The sequence below is a fragment of the Hippopotamus amphibius genome, chromosome 7, assembly GCF_030028045.1.
Source record: "Hippopotamus amphibius kiboko isolate mHipAmp2 chromosome 7, mHipAmp2.hap2, whole genome shotgun sequence".
Taxonomy (NCBI): Eukaryota; Metazoa; Chordata; class Mammalia; order Artiodactyla; family Hippopotamidae; genus Hippopotamus; species Hippopotamus amphibius.
Window position 1 is genome coordinate 33891295 of NC_080192.1, and position 16934 is coordinate 33908228.

Sequence of the window (16934 nt, forward strand, 5' to 3'; positions counted from 1 at the left end):
TTGATATTCTGGGTGGATTTATTTCAACTTATATTTGAAAAGAGAGAGAATATTTGTCATATATTTAACTTGTTTTATAGTATTAGGGCCAGGCCACAAGCAGACAAAAATGATTACATTCTAAGAATCATGTCTAACTTGCTACCCAACCCCACCTCAACCTCAAGAATACCAAAGTACCCAACATAAATTTAAATTTCCTGATTTGTGAAGAAGGATGTTAGCCCTGGTGTCATCTTTATTTTTTCCTCATGTCCCTCTGTATTTCCTCACACCCACCAATGAGGCTTATAGAAGAAGCTTTAAATTCTTAAAAATATGTTTTGTATTTTCATATCATTTACTTTTCTCATCTTTCTAAGAATTGAAGAATCTAAATAATTTTACTTGGGATCATGATAATGAAGGCAATCCGGGAAGACTGATTCAAGATTTCAGATGTAGGGCAGGGAGCGGGGACACAATACTTATTATCATCTCCCTGAACCTCCGACGTTATCAGTCTGCGAGCGAAACTTAATCCTGAACATAAATTGCATTTCCTAAAAAAACATAATCTTGCCTTAAGACACCAACCTCCCTGATTACAGGGAATGTCTGTGTTTACACATTTGTACAGAGCATGCTGACTGTATTAGTGTCCTAGGAAACAAACTGTGCCGCTCGCTCACAGACCTGCTGCAAGCTCTGAGGAGAGAAAGAAAAAGAAATTTTGAAATCAGACCCCTGATCTCTAACTCCTTTCAAATTCCTGAAGCACATTAGCTTTACTACTGCATGATGTGCACGGTAGTATTTCTTCTAATGAAATCTGACTAAAAGTTTAAATGAGTTTAATGCATGAAATGTATAAATAAAATGTGGCCTTGATTAAATTTAGACTTGATACATAACTTAAATGGGTAGCACAAGAACAGCTTTGGTATCATGTGTCCAGACTATTTTGGGCTTTGCAAAAGCAGTTTGGATTTTATCAGTTAGTGGAGAGTGCTTTCTATCAGGAGCACAATATCTGTGCAGAGCTGGAATATGCAAATATGCAAAAGTACCCTGGAGAAAATACAGTGTAATTGAAAAGAGGGAAGAGTGAGAAAATAAAGCAAGATATCAATAAAAGAAGATCACAGAATGGAATTCTGAAGCGTTGCTTTGCAAAGAGCAATTTACATAGGTAAAAGATTTGATTTGAAGTCTTTTCTGGATGTCTCTTCCGTTTCACGACTTTGGGAGAATATCTTAATTTCATGGAGCCTCAGTTTTTGTCCTTGGTACAAGTGGGTCAGGATGCCTTATCTGCCTACCTCCTGGTGCGCTGGAAGGGTCAGAATGAGATAAACACAAAAGGTCTCTGTATACAGTGCTTTACAAATCTAAGTCACTATCATTAAAACAGACTTTCTTAGCTATAGAAATTTCCTATTCACATCTAAGAGTTATAAAACAAATACTCTTTCCCGCTAGCATATAATACATGAAGCTTAGGGTTAAAGTTATTAGTAAAGGATAAATGGCTTTAAAAAAAAAAACTCTCAGGGAAACCTCAACAACTATACAGAAAACTTTGTAACATAGTAGTAAGGTATTATGGGCTTTGAGGACAACCATCCCAGGCTTTAATCCTCCCTCTGCTACTTCCTAGCTATAAATAACATAATATACAATTGGGCAAGTTACCATAACTTCATAAACTATTCCTTTATAACTTATAAAATGGAGAGGATAATACCTGCTTAATGGTTTTGCTGTGACAAATAATATGATATATGTAAAACTTTTAACCCTTATGCCTAATATTTAATAATAAGCATTCAAAAAATTTCACCTTCTTTTTCATGTTATATATACCATACAAATACCATAACACATATTTCAAGATTTCACCCATAATTAGTGGAAATTATTCATCTTCAAGAGAATATCAAAGATTTACTCCGCATTAACATGTTAAACAGAAGACCAATACCGAAGCCTCTCAAACTGAAAATAAAGAACAAAAAGATTAAAAGTTCCTGAAATATAAGATGGAGGAGGATAGAATGACAAAAAGTTCTCTTAAACCTCCTCAGCAGGAATATTTCATGATTCTAGGCTAAACCACAGCCAAACTCTGTTTTTTTTCTTTTTTTAAAATATTGCACAATGCCACTCAGTTTCAGGCATTTAACAGAATGAAACCAGGTGAGTTTGAGCCAATTTTGCCTTTCATTTTTCAAGTTTGTTTATTACTTTACTTAAACCACAACATTCTGAGATCTCACAAGAGAATCTGTTTCTGTGAAATTTTCAGCCTGATTTCCAAACCAGAAAAGAGGTTCAAATAAACTTGGGCCCATTTTAAAAAAGCATCTGAGATTCTGGATGTTTACTTGAAGCAATCTGGACTCCTGACCTTTTGAGTTTCCCCCACCACCAATAAAGAGAGCCTACAATGAATTTACTGTGCTAAGATCTAGTGCTTCAGCGTCTGAATGGATAAAAATCCCATTGGTCTCAAGGAAAGCTGTTTCCGAACACACACAGTGGAATCAAGCCTTAAGCAGATATATTGATACCCTCCTTTTAGGAAAATGTATCAACCAATCAGTGTCCTAGCTCAGAAAATCTGTAAATAGGTTATTTATTCAATATGCTTTATGAGTTTAAAAAATATTCCTAAGTTGATGCTATTAAGAGGGACTCTTGTTGGAGTAGGCAAAAGGTTTAGTATTTCCTGGAGCACTATAGAAAAATTCAGACCAAACTGCTCTCTACCGTACAGAGCTGCCTTTAACATCAATATGCCAATCCTTCCCAAGTTCTTGAACCTTTTCAAAAACTGAATTCTACCACTTTTGAAACGATGAACACTGAAAAATTGGATTTGAAACCACAGCATTAAATGCTTAAAATCCGATCCTTCTGTCAGGACCTGGGATAAATTAAACTGATGTACATTATTTTTAAAGAAAGGAAAAAAACATGGGAAGCGGATTTTGAAGCCTGAAGGCACAGAACAAAACAAGTTATGCAGGTGATACAAACCATCTTAGTTCATTCCTGTAATGGCTTTCTACTTCCATATGGTGGCCCATACTGGAAATAATTCTTAGGAAAACACGTTTGTATGTGATAAATAAAACATTATTTTAGAGGTTCCTGTTTTTATTTTCAGAGTATACTACATTTTTATTCAGTGTTCGGACTGCTGTTTAATTTTTTTTTTCTACTTTGGCATTTGAGTTTATTTTTACAAGGAATAGTAAGTAGAGAGCACTGAGGATGTGTATAGATGATAAGGGTATAAGGTGAACAATTATCAAGTGCTACCATCAAATGAATTCAGGGCAGCTGGATGATATGTATTGGGATTTAATCAAAGCTTCAGGAATTTAAACACAAAATGGGTTCAGTTTCATTTTAGCATATTTTAAATGTGTTAGTTATCTTACTAATATTGGTAGATTTTATTAATTTCTGACTCCCAAATAATAGCATTAGTCTAAAGATAAACACATTGTTAAGAACGAAAGCCGCTAACTTATTAATTTTGGTTATTGTCAATGGAAGGATTTGATTTCGTAATAGGAGCAAAACTGATTAAAAGCTTCCCAATTTAGAGAAATCTTTTAAAAAGGCATTTCCTCATAATGATTCAGGCAGTAATGATAAGGCCAGTTCAAATATCAGAAGAGATTGGGCTATAGATAACCATCATTGAAACATTTTAAAAATCTAACAATTTAAGCCTACTGCATGTATTTCTGCTAAACAGCATGTCTTTTTTCTCTGTCACAGATCATTCTGATAGAGAGTATAAACTTGTTTTCAGATCCTGGATATTTGCAAGCAGGAATTAGAAGAAAAAAGATGTCTATCAATTTTCATTTTAGAAAAGATGCATGAATACATATACACTAACATTATTACTAAAAGCAGCATAATTTGCCAATAAAATTAACATCATTTACGTGAACTTCCAGATTTAGTGTGAGTTTTCTTTAATTTTTTCATGAATTTCACTTAAAAGCTTTGTTATGTTAATAAAATAATTAAAACATGAATTGCCTATGCATTATAGACTTAAAAAATAATAAGACACTGCAGAATATAGACCTAAACATCCCTTGAAGGCTACAGAATATTTTGGAAAAGATACACACAAACTAAAGTGAAGATATTAGATAGTAACTTGGAAAAACGATGAAATAGAATTCATAAAATATAGATAATCTGAGAGAATGAAATCTTCAAAACTTAACTGAGTACTTTATTAACTTTTTCGCACAGACCTTTTTATATTTTCTCAAAAATACTCCTGGAACAAGACCCAAACATCAGAAGTGGAACAAATGAATGCTTACTGGCATACTAAAAACTAGTTTAAGCTGTGAGGCTGCCACACCTATGTAACCTCTCCTTTCAGTTTGTATTCCAAACTGTTGCATTAGATTTTTTAGCATCAAAAGTGAGCAGAAAATATGCTCTTGTATCAAAATTAACACAACATGCAACCCTTTACACCTTTGATCTTAAACAGTGCCTGTGAACTGAAGCAAAAAGTAAGACAGATTTCAGTGATTTTGACCTCTGTATGCAGTCACCACTTAGTCCTAATCACTCGAGATATCATATCCTCAGTTTTATGATTTGGAGCATAAGCATTAAAGTGTTTTTTTTTTTTTTTTTTCACTTCATTTAGTTGGGCCTGATATTAAGGGAAAAGCTAATGAATGCTGCAAATCTGAAGGTTGTAAACACTAGTGTAAGACCAGATAGTTCCTAGCAGAGGATGTTTTGCAGTATTTTTTTTTTTTTTTTTGAGTCAACTGGACTCTCCAGTCTCATACAGATTGAACCTCGGTTCAAAGGGCACACTTGTTTAAGAAGCAGCTTATTTATCTGTATACCCTTCCTCTCTCCCACAAGTGACTGACAAGGGCTTTTAATCAACCTCTGTTAACTTATTTACTTTTCATTAACTTATTGTTATTAACTTTTGCAATATATTGGGTACATTGAAAATTTTTTAAAAATAAGCACGATAAACTACAAACAGATTCTCAAAATTTTTCTTACATGTGACATCCAAGTACAGTTTACATACCATGGGACTCCCTTGATAAGACATGATTAATATTGTCCACTGCCTGTCAGAGTTTACTGGTTATTTGCTATATGAGAGGATATGTTTCAGTGTATTATATATCTAAAGTCATGAGGTATGTTTCCATTTTTAAATAGAATACACCGAAGAATGGCACACCAATGACTTTCTAATACATTTTTTCCCACAAAAATAATTCTCAAGAATTTGTTTCTGTGGAAGCATTTAAACTATTTAGTCTTCATCTGAAAGTTTTTCTCCATTGAATTTATTGTGAAAAAAGAGGCAGGTAAGTCATCACAACTGAATACTTTGTTCTATCACACAGAAATCTATGCCGTGAATTCCCAAAGGGCTGCTTCGTACTACAGTAACACCTCACACAGTGGGTGTTGTGAACTGTTAGCTGAGGGAAGAACTATTTTTGTACTGTTATAATTTTTATCCAAAAGGGACTTAAAAAGACTTTGCCAGTACTTTTCAAATTAAGCACTACCATTAAGTTGAAACAGAGCCACCCTGGAGAGACTGCATGGGCGGTCAATCACTGCATGGCCACTACACAGTTGATGGGAAAACAGCATATTTTTGGCAACTATGGTAAAACCCTTTTCATACCAAAAATATAGTGGTGTCTTTGATCTCTTAGAGCGAAGGCAAGACTGGTTGGCTTTTTCCTCAAGGATTCATCCAAAAATCTTCAAGACCAAATCCATTACTCATACAAAACTCTTGCTGGAATTGACCACATGACATAGAGACTTTTTCAGAAACATTCAATAGGGAATTTTCCTCTGGCGCTAACATTCGAAAAATTCCAGAGAATTTTTTTTTTTTTTTTACTGGAATACAATCCTCACCAAAATTTACATTCACCCAGTGCTACCTTCCAATTGAAACTTTGTGATTTTGCTAATAATTCTCATTTAATTCTTTTATAAATTTTTTTGTTTTGTGTGTGTGTCTGTGTGGTGTGTTTCTAAGAAGTTAGGAATTCCTAAGAAGAATGTACTTTTAGAAGCCAGGTGTTAATTTGTCGATTCTTCACTGTTAAATAAAAGGATTGAGGTCTTTCTAACTAACTGTGATTTTTTTAAATATGACTTTAATTCTTCTTTTAATTCCTAGTCTCTAATGAGAAACACAGTGATCACTCATTTGTAATTCTCTCAATTGCTATAATAAAGGTTGTAGACAAAATGGACATTGGAAAATGATTACAGGCAGCTGGAATATGTCATGAGCTTGGCCTTTGTTCAGCTTGACTTTGGATACCAAACAGGGGATGAAAGTGAAATAAAATTTCGAAAGCACATACTGTGTGCCTGGAACTCTGCCGGAAACCTCACTTCTCCCTCTCATTTAATCACCACAACAATCCTGTGGGTGTAATGGTAGACTGTAGGATTGTTTCCAAACATTCCCTGCCCTTTCCTGGGAGACAATGATACTTTGCTGCTCTGCTCACAGGAAGCTTGGGTATGTGACTTCCTCTGGGCCATTTAAAGGTCAGTGAGAGTGATGCACAAACCATTCAAGCAGACCCTTCTAGAGCCATCCCGTGGTTCCCGCATCTCTTTTTCCTCTGCCATGAGACAAACACATGCCAGAAGGGGCGGTTCCTTCTGCCAGTAGAAAGAAACCAGGGAGCAGAGCTGTATCTGACCTGAAAAGGATCTGCAATGCAAGCAAGAAGTGGACCTTTGTTGTGAGCCATTCAGATCTTGACAATGCTTGTTACCATAGTGTAACTTAACAGAATGCAGGTAAGTAACGTGAATATTCATTTTGCGGAGGGATGTGTTCAGGACCAGCGGAATTAAGTAGGCTGCCCAAAGTAACACAGATAGAAAACTAACAGCAAGGACATGAGTTCAGACTTGTCTGGCTCTCTATCCCATGTTCTACCTTGCAGTATGTTAGTAGGTCAAAATGCATGCCAACTCATTATCCAGGCAGTTCCTAATTCAACTAGATACCTGAACAGAACATTCTGTCATCCAACTGAATCGTACAGCTCTCCCCGGGTAGGCCCTCACCAATGCTAGACTACCAGTTTGAAAAACTCCTTTGTTCTCTTTTATTTGCTTTTCTATTTTCTGTCATTTATCATCTGCTTATATTTCTTCCAAGATTAATATACATGATTTTTCAATACTTTCAGCATTCAAATCTCAACTCTGTAACTGGGTTCAATCCCTAGTCAGTCATATATTAGCTATTTTGCTGTAAATAAGTCAATCTCTGTGAGCCACAGTTCTTTGTATACATAATGGGATAACAGGCTTTCTGTGAGAATAATCTGCGAAAAATGTAGTCATAGCAGGCACACAGCAATCATTAAAATTCTGTTTTCTAGTATCCTTTCTCTCCTTCTGGTGAGGCAACATCTGTCTAGAATAAATGGCAAGGAGTCATCCACAGCTAGATCCCTAAAATGTTCAAATAACATTTTTGAAACCAAAATAGAGAATAAAATATTTGCTTGACCTTAATTTTTCTGTTTACACCTTTTGATCTTTAGTGAGCTCCAAAGAGACAAACTTGTTTTATTTTGTTTTGTTTTTCTAATGGGCTTTCTAGACTGTTTTATAACAGCAGGTAAGTTTAGCAATACTTTTCGTTTATTTCTATTAAGTAAAAAAGTATTGGATCTTCTATATTAGATTCATTGGGCATTACTGTCTTTATTCCAGTACATCCACTAGCATAAAGCACAAAATACTACAAAGTTTTTAGCTACAGCCTTTTAAAAATCTAATTATCAGTTAGAATTTGGAAGGTAATTTGTGTAAGCATTTTCAGCACTCTTGACGAATAACTTCAGGGTAACAGACACATCCTTTACTTAATGTTAAACTGTTTATCTTGACATTAAATTTTGGCATCTGTCATTATGTCTTGGGTCACTTCAACAAACTTCTACTTTTATGAGAACCGTAAAAAGAAAGCATAGTAGACTTCAGATTCAAAACCTAGACTGAAATTAGGATTTTACCAATTCCTAGAACAACCTTGAGTCTCAATTATCCTTTCTGTTAAATGGATAATCTGTCTTTAATGATACGTACTTTTGAGTTTCAAAGAAGAAAGCATTAGAAAATCATAAGCTGTAAGAGTGATATTAAAGTACTGGGAATTTTTCCTGTTGCACCTAATTTAATTAAAAAGTCTATTTTTCCAATGCTCTATTTCATCTCAGCAGTTCAGCAAACCTCAGTATTCTAAAAATATATTATATGTGCAAACACTAATGAAAAATGTATTTACATATATATTTATATATGCATATAGTTTTTTTTAATTTACAAGAAAATGAATTTTTTGCATCTACTTAAATTGTTATTAATAGATTCATACAGGAATTATTTAATGATTTATTACATGGAAATAACTTACATGGAAAGATAAGAAAAGCTTTGTATAAGTTGAGGGTATTTTAAGATATAATTAAGGCAATCACATATTACAAATTTCAGTTGTAAATCTCACAAAAAAAAAAAAAACCTTTCCTGACCCTTTACCTTGTAGTTCAATTTTACCTTTTCATTCCAAGATGTACATATTATGTTCAATTTCCTTTTCCATCCTCTATCAAATTTACTGTCCAGGTTATTTTCATTTCTGTAACTCATTACTATTCATCAGGTATTATTAGTGCTAGTATTTTCTGCTCAAACAAATGTGAAACAAATTTAAAACCAAAGGAGCTGTTCTTGAAGTAATCCTAGAAGAAAACATGGTTTTCAAATTCTCCACAGCCTGCACAATAAATTAGACTGAGGACAGAAAGACTTTTTACAGAGAAACTCAACAACATATGTAGAAAACTTATATTTTCGCCTGGGTGCTCATGTTTCTAGGTTGTTTTTCCTCTAAAGCTAATAAATTGATACTTGACTTGATCTGCACTTTGAAAAAATGGTAAATAACTACATACCAAATACCTACTTGTCACCTCTTTATATATTACTAGATACTGGTAGCTCATTTCTACATTATCTTTTTCACGTACCTGTAATAACGCTTAATCAACATCTCTTTGGTGGTTGTTTTTCTTAATGATTTAACTTAAGTGGTTTCAAGTATAAACACACCAGCAAGAAAAGAAATTGTACTTTTGTTAGTATTTGTTAGAATCTACCAGGTTGGAATTCACGCTTTAATTATCACAGAATCTTGCCTTTGTGGTTGTTCAAAATGAAAGCAGCAGAGTTCACAACATTGGCTCACCATGCTATCTGTCTATGGTCTTTGAAAGGTGGCATATTTTCAAATATCCCAGACTGGCTCAAAATGCTGTCATATGTCACATCGGATTACCTTAGCCAGCTTGTGTTATGTTACATCAAGGATGTGACTAACATCAACCACATGTAATGCAGCAGAGCAGTGCTGTCCGCCAGATAAATTTCAAAATGGCACGGTTTTTAGAAACCAGGATTTAGAAATTTCTGGTCATTAAGGGGGGGGAAGAGATCTTTAAATTATTTTAAAAGAGATTTCTATTTTTTTTTCATTCTCACTTTCAAAGGAGCCGGCATTGTAGGCAAATTACAATTTGCAGAACAAAGTATTCCAAATCAAAGCAGCAAAGAAACTCTAAAGTTTATATCAAGAACATTCTATAGTACAAATAATCAAGTGAAAGAGTTAAGTGCAAGTACTTTAGGAACACTATTCAACTGAATATTTGTAAATGAAGAAAATGACTTTAATGAAAAAAATAAATGTACAATTTAACTGTACTTCAGTCTCTACTAGTTTCATTTGGTAAAATAATACATTTGCATATTTTTCAAGGAATGACAAGGATACTTGCCTTTTCATAAATATTTCTAACATACAGGAATATTCACAAATATTTCTAACATACATAATCTAAATTTATGCAGATAATAAAAACTATATATTGAAAATACTGCTAATAGTACCATGCAACTAATAATGTTACTCTACAGCAGTCAAAAAGTCCTAATATTCTACCAATCCTCAAGGATACCAAGACTCCTGTAGAGCCATTAGACTTCATTGTCAATAAACTCAATGAGAAAGATTCCGGTCTGATCAACGCCTGCGTTAGTACCGGAGATACAATCTAGCCCTGCTTTTCCTGAAAATGGCATCAGCGAGAACATTGTCACTCAGTCAAGCTATTCATAGATATGCAGGATTAACTATATAAAGAGGCTATACCACTTTCAATTTAAAATTTACAGATATTTCACACTTTTTTTTATTCTTTATTTCTGGTAAATCCCATCTTCAACCATTTTGAAATTTCTAATCCTTCTGGCTTCATTTCTCCACCTACCTTGGACCCTACTTTGACTAGTCTCAAAACGGCACATACAAATACATTGTGTTCCTGTTCTTATCTGCTCTTCTATCCATGACAATCATTCTAATTAAGGAAAATTGTCTGAGCTACGTATTTTGGAACAAAATTACTGGTTTCCACAGGGCTGTATGGTTTTCTTATTACTCTATATTCTCTTGTTAGTTACATCATTTAAGCCAGTGTTTCTCAATGGGCTGATTCCCCCCACCCATGGAATATTTGTAAAGTCTGGAGACATTGTTGGTTGTTACTACTGGGGGTGGGAGACTCTACCGGCATCTGACGGGTAGAGGCTAGGGATGATCTGAACATCCTACAGTGCACAGCACACCCTGCACAACAAAGAATTACTGGTCTAAAATGTCAACTGTGCCAAGGTCAAGAAACTGATTTAAGCTTCATCTATACCACTTACATGACTATGCATTAATATTTTTACTACAAATAGCTCCTTTGAATCATTGATCTGTATATCCAAATGTCTATATAACTTCACCATCTGCATGTCCCAATGTCGCTTAAACTCACTATGTCACAAACGAATCTCAAGTTCTCTCCTATGTGTCCTCAACCCCAGTCATAAGTGGCATTACCACCCACTACCTAGGGTCACAAGCCAGACACCCACAGTCACGTTCACATCTCTTTTTCTCATTCACATGCCCAAACCATGACAAAATGTTATCATTTCTACAGTCTTAATATTCTCAAATGTACCAATTTCTCTCTACTCTAATGCCAAAAATCTTGTGTGAGCTATCAGCATTTCTTAACCTTCTTAACAGCCTACTAATTGGACTCACCACATCCACTCTCAGATTTTTCCAGTCCAGTCACCAAAATTCATCCAGAGTGACTGTTTGAAAGCACAGATCTCATCATGCATCCCTACTTTCTAACATTTGCATACTTCCAATATACAGATCAAGGTTCTTCCTGTTTTGCTCCCTATTTGCCACCTGAGCCTCATTCCAAGCCACTCCCTTCCCCCTTATTCTCAGCAGAGCAGCCTTCATTGCATGTTCCCTCACATTCCCCTTTATTTTAATAATCTCATGCTTTGATCTCATTTTATTTCACAACACACACTATCTTTCAATAACTATTCTTAATATTTAGATTATTTTGGATTAATATTTGTAATAATGCTTAAACTTAACTCAGAAAATCAGAGTTTATCACCATCCTTTTATCCAATGTCTTCTTCATGCTTAAGTTCAGCTTTTCAGAGTGTATCTTCATGTATTTTTCTAAATGAAGAGTGGATACTATATTTTCCATGTAACTACACATATAAACATGCCTTATACATTAGTCCAGTGATCAAATTCTTGACCACAACATTTTTTACTCTCTTTTTCCTTTTATTTCTGGTATTTAAGTACCAGACTTAATTTTTTTTGTTGTTAAGTAACTTTATTCCTGTTTCTCGGGCTTCTTTTAAGAATTTGTAATTAAATGTAATTAAAATATTTTGTAATATATATCTAGTTGTATCTTTTCTGATACTAAAAATGATAATGAGTATTATTAATTAAGCCCTTAGTATGAATCAGACACTGAGATAAGTGCTTTATATACAGTATTTAACCTTCACAATTACCACGTGAGCTGATCACCACTGTTATCCCCATTTTACAAATAGGCAAACAAACTTAGAAGTTAGGTAATATTCCCAAGGCTGTACAAATTGAGCTTAGGCAAGGCCATATGACTAGTTCTTACTAATGTAATGGTGGTAAAAGTGTTTTGTCATTTTGGGGGCAAGACCAAAACGGGTATGTTTTCTCCATACTCTCTTTCACCAGCTCATCAATGGGATGTTGATTCTTGAAAGACTGTGGAAGCCATTGTTAAATATGGCAGAGCTTCCATCAACCTGAGTCCTTGACTGCGCTGAATGAGACAGAGGCCCTCCTCAATCCCAACCAGAAATACCTACACTGGATTGTAAGGTGAGTGATATATAAATTATTATGCTAAGCTCATAAAATTTTAATTTTGTTTTTGTGTTTCTTTCTAAACATTTACTAATGCTGTCAAAAATTAAAAGCCACACTTTTAAACTCTTCTAAATAAATAGTGTATTAATACATGATATTTTAGTGTGCGTTAAAAGAAAATTTATGTGTAGAAAATTAATTCTGTTGGATTGACATTGGTAAGATATCTGTTTTGAATGGTTTGCCTGGTGATAGTATAGATATAACAACACAATGTCTCCAACTATAATAATTACAAATGCAAAATATTTTCAGTATTAACAACCATATTGATAGCTAATTACCTAAAAGTCAAAATTTATTGAGGGGTTGATTGGTTAAAACATTTCTGTATACAGTACACCCTCTGCAACATTTAAAAGTATACTATGTTTTCTAAAAACCTGTAAATGCTTAAACCTTCTGACCTCAACTTCAATCTTGGTTATCTATCCAAAATAAAGTATGCTAATCACATTAAAAAGTTATACACAAAAATATTTCAGTTGTAAGATTGGTTCACGTAAAACTTAGGCACAACTGAACTGCTCCAAGGCAAGAATTTTTCATCTGAGGCTATGAATCAAGTAACTGATGGTCTCCACTTTGGCAACTAAGAAGCTGAGAATCAAAATTTGGGGCTTGCTTCAGGCACGTGTGCAGGATTTTGTGGCACATGTTTTATGTTCTAAATTATACCTGGCACATTCTCAGTTTTAATCCTTATTTTACTTTCTCCCATTTTCGTTGACTATTTTTCAATTAATTTTACATAAGCCTATTGTATTTTAGTAGTACCTAAAGCCCATTGTACTTATATATCAGGACTGTACTAAACAGTTAAAATATGAATCACTGAATCTTCCTAATTACCCCAAGAAATATATATGATTATGGTAGTGTCTACACTGTACAAATACGAAAACCAAAACAGGAAAGATTAAGTCATTTGACCAAGTTCACACAGCTAATAAGAAGCTAGAATGCAAAGCTAGGCAGCATGATTTTGGATTTAAAGCTCTCAAGGGGACTTCCCTGGTGGTGCAGTGGTTAAGAATCAGCCTGCCAATGCAGGGGACACAGGTTCAATCCTTGGTCGCACATGCCTCGGAGCAACTAAGCCTGTGCGCCACAACTACCTAGCCCATTCTCTAGAGCCTGCAAGCCACAACTACGGAGCTCATGTGCCTCAACTACTGAAGCCCTCGCACCTAAAGCCCGTGCTTCACAACAACAGAAGCCACCGCAATGAGAAGCCCGCACACAGCAACGAAGAGTAGACCCCACTCACTGCAACTAGAGAAAGCCTGTGAGCGGCAATGAAGACCCAATGAAGCCATAAATAAATAAATAAATAAATAAATAAATAAATAAATCTCTCAAACTCTATGCTTGTGTCTTAGTAAATCACCTTAAACCCTTTTTGAAGCAAACTAAAATACAAACACATGGTCAATTAAATAGATTTTGGAATGGAGAAAGTAGAAAATAGCCACATTTTAAAGTGAAAATCCACAGCAAAGGAAACAATCAACAAAAGGAAAAGGCAAACTACTAAATGGGAGAAGATAGTTCAAATCATATATCTGAAAAGAGGTTGATATCCAAAATCTATAAAGAATCATATGGCTCAACAGCAAAAACAAAACAAAAACCCCACAAAAAATCTGATTAAACATGGACAGAGAATCTGAACAGACATTTTTCCCAAAAAGACACACAGATGGCACACGGGTGAAAGGTGGTCAACATCAGTAATCAGGAAAATACAAATCAAAACCACAATGAGATATCAACATACACCTGTACGAATGGCTATTATCCAAAAGACAAGAAATAAAGTGCTGGGGAAAATGTGGAAAAAACGGAACCCTTGTTAACTATTTGTGAGAATCTAAATTGGTGTAGCTACTATGGAAAACAGTATGAAAATTCCTAAAAAAATTAAAATAGAACTACCATATGACCCAGCAATTCCACTTTTAGGTATTTATCCAAAGAAAACAAAAACGCTAATGAAAAGACATACGTACCCCTGTGTTCAATGCAGTATTATTGACAATAGCCAAGATATGGGAACAACCTAACTGTCCATCAATAAATGAATGGGTAAAGATGTGGTATACTTGTGTATGCATGTGTTTGTATATATATATACACACACAAGGGAATATTATTCAACCATAAAAAAGAATGAAGTCTTGCCATTTGTGACATGTATGGACCTTGAGGGTATTATGCTAAGTGAAATGAGTCAGATGGAGAAAGACAAATACTCTATGATCTCACTTATATGTGGAATCTAAAACAAACAAACAAAAAGCCAAGCTCATAGATACAGAAAACAAATTGGTGGCTGGGAAATTGGGAGAGTGGTGGGGAATGGGTGAAAGAGGTTAAAAGGTACAAACTTCCAGTTATAAAATAAATAAGTCATGGGGATGTTATTTACATAATGGTGACTATGTTAATAATACTGTATTGCATATTTGAACATTTCTGAGAGTAAATCTTAAAAGCTCATCACAAGAAAAAAATTTTATAACTATGTATGATGATGGATGTTTACTAGACTTAACTGTGCTGATCATTTTGTAACATATACAAATATCAAATCATTATGTTGTATAACTGAAACTAATATAATGTTATTTCAATTATGTCTCAATTTAAAAAAAAAAAAATGGACTTGACTCACATATACCTGAAAAGTTCATAGGATGAATCCAAAGCTGTAACTGGATCCAGGTGTCTGACAAAAGTCACCAAGCATCTCTCTGTCTCTTGGGTCTGCTTTTTTCTCTGTTGGTTTCATTCTCAGAGAGGGTTAGCCACTCTGAATGGCAAAGATGATGGCTAGGAACTCCAGGCTCTCTTGACCCTTAGTGATTTCCATCTCAGCAAATAGGGATGGCCTTTCTCCTACAGTGCAGAGGTAGGGGCAGGGGGAGGGGAAGCCCTGGGAAAAGCTCTCATTGGTCAATATGGGACCATATGTCATCCCTGGACCAATCATTAAAGACCCTAATTGGCAGAGCCAGGATGTAGAACTCAGCCTTAAACCTGGAGTGAGGGGTGGGATTAGACCCACTGAATGACAAGGACTATTAATTGGGAAGGAGTGGGTTTTAAGGGAAAAAAAGGATGCGGAGAAGTTAAAACCACAGTTGTACATAGTCACACCTCAAGCCTAACTAGTCTACTCCTACTTCACATTTCTGAGAAAAGAAAAAAAAGTAATAAAATAAAATAAAAATAAAATGAGAATCTCATTGGTCAATCCAACTGCCTATGGAGTCATATTTGTTTTCTGCTAATATTTATTTACTTTTTCTTTTGTACAAAAAGAAGAGAGATAGAAATACACCCAAATTCTTAAGAACTTATTTTATGGGACTTGAAACGTCAGCTTTTTTTCCTCTTTAAATAGAGTGATTTAAACCACTTGTTTTTAAACAGTATTTGCATAAAAATCACCTGGGTTATCCTGTTAAAGAGCAGATTATGATTCAATAAGCCTGGAATTTGCTGCCTGAGATTCTGCATCTCTAACAAGTTCCCAGGTGATGCTGGTGTAGGTGGTTGATAGCCACATGAGAGCAGCAAGGCTTTAAACAAGTAAACTAGGTTTTGACTAAAATTGTGGCACTATATAAATTGATTACTCTAATATAATACCTGGAAGAGTTAATGACACTTTCAAAAGTTTTGAATTTGTGGTCTAAGAATATGTTAGGGAACAGGAGACTCTAGCCATAAAGCACCTGATAGCCACAATGAGAAACAGATAGGGGTGTTGATTCATTGTGTACTTAGATTTCACTTATTTCTCCAAATCAGTTATTGTAATCAAAGCTGTGCCTTGACTTGTAAACTATGGTTCTTAGAATCCATGAACCCCTTTTCTGGATGATGCATTAGACCTAGGAAGCTTGCATGAAGGATCTTTTCAGCAGACATGTTCAATTTATCTGTCTAAAATGGAACAGTAGTTAATTTTTACTTATTTACATCTTTACTTTTAGTGGGAAAGGCAAGCCACAGACCCTGAACACAGATAGCTTGGATTCAAATCTCACCTCCACTGCTTAGTAACTGTGATGCTTGGGACAAGCAACTACACAGCTGCAATTTCCTCATCTGTAAAGTGGGAATGATATTTAGTATCAACCTCAAATGTACTTTGTGAAGATTAAATGAGTTAATAAAAATAAAAGTGCTTGACAGTTTAACACTTTATCACCACTATGTGTTTTATTATTTATCTCCTTGCAATTAAAAAAATCATTTCAAGATGCTTGATACTAGCTGGTAATTAGGAAATCATTGATTGGTATAGGCTCAGTTTAAGAACACACAGTAACATTGACTGAATCTAGAAAATTAGTTCTTATCTTTTGCCAATTATAAATTGTAGCTGAGGTTACCGCTTAAACACTGGACACTAACTAGTATTCACAGCAGGGGAGAATAGTTAGCAAAATCTGCAATTAGGGTTTTGTTTATACTTCCACCAGGAGGGATGATT

General features: G+C 34.7%; 1 long non-coding RNA gene across 1 annotated transcript; it reads left to right on the plus strand.

Annotated features, from left to right (window-relative positions):
- The first annotated feature begins 6601 nt into the window (after positions 1-6601).
- On the plus strand, positions 6602-16580 carry LOC130856517 (uncharacterized). Its single transcript, XR_009054602.1, has 3 exons — positions 6602-6849; positions 12233-12379; positions 16432-16580. It is a non-coding gene; the product is annotated as an uncharacterized LOC130856517 (long non-coding RNA).
- Positions 16581-16934: the final 354 nt, after the last annotated feature.